The sequence below is a fragment of the Arachis ipaensis genome, chromosome B01 (assembly GCF_000816755.2).
Source record: "Arachis ipaensis cultivar K30076 chromosome B01, Araip1.1, whole genome shotgun sequence".
NCBI lineage: Eukaryota > Viridiplantae > Streptophyta > Magnoliopsida > Fabales > Fabaceae > Arachis > Arachis ipaensis.
In genome coordinates this window covers 87,705,034-87,705,852 of record NC_029785.2, presented here as the reverse complement: position 1 = coordinate 87,705,852, position 819 = coordinate 87,705,034, and the positions used below count along the sequence as shown (strand labels likewise).

The following is an 819-nucleotide window of genomic DNA, read 5'->3' as shown; positions in this document are numbered from 1 at the left end:
CATAAATTTGCGATTGTTGCGGCGCAGGAGAACTTGTGAATTTGGGGGTTTCATTCCGTTAACGCAGTTGAGCTTGGCCACCACGAACAATATTAGTTGCTTATTATGTTTGTTGCTTATTATAAATTAGAGAGAATGGTAAATAGGTTGGATAAAGGATTGCAGTAAATTATTCTTTAATATACCAATAATTACTGATAACAAAGTAAATTTTATCTTCTGTATATTATTGTAGAGATGGATTCTTTTTTGCTGTGAAAGAGGTTTCACTGCTTGATCAAGATAATCAGGGAAAGCAAAGTATCTATCAACTGGAGCAGGTGAGATGCTTATTCATTTATAGCTTCATGGTCTTTTCCCCCCGCATTACACTTTTTCCATTAACTAACTCTTTTGTAATGTGTAAAAAATACACTTGTAAATATTATGCTATCTTGCATGGTATTGTATAAATCCTTCATTTTTCTCCTCCTACATATATTGTTTTAAACTTTTTGTTTTGTCTTTTTTTATAGGAGATAGCACTTTTGAGTCAGTTTGAACATGAGAACATAGTTCAATACTATGGCACAGAAATGGTACTTCATTCATGTCCTCTCTTTTCACTATTACTTCTATTTGACCTTTGCTACTATTGATTCCATGTTGAAAGTTACCAGTATAGATTACACCAATGTAATAGGTCCTTATGGATCTCAAGATTTTTAAGTTATCAGCAAATGTGGAATGTTTGTGATTAGAGTTAGTTCATGATGTCAAGATAGGTTATAAAATGTAGTCTGATGACTGAAATTCACTCCCCATATAAAAATGATGAAT

At 32.4% G+C, this 819-nt stretch overlaps 1 long non-coding RNA gene across 1 annotated transcript; it reads left to right on the top strand.

The window, feature by feature from the left end:
* Positions 229-576, top strand: LOC110271174. The gene is made up of 2 exons (XR_002361588.1): positions 229-320; positions 516-576. It is a non-coding gene; the product is annotated as an uncharacterized LOC110271174 (long non-coding RNA).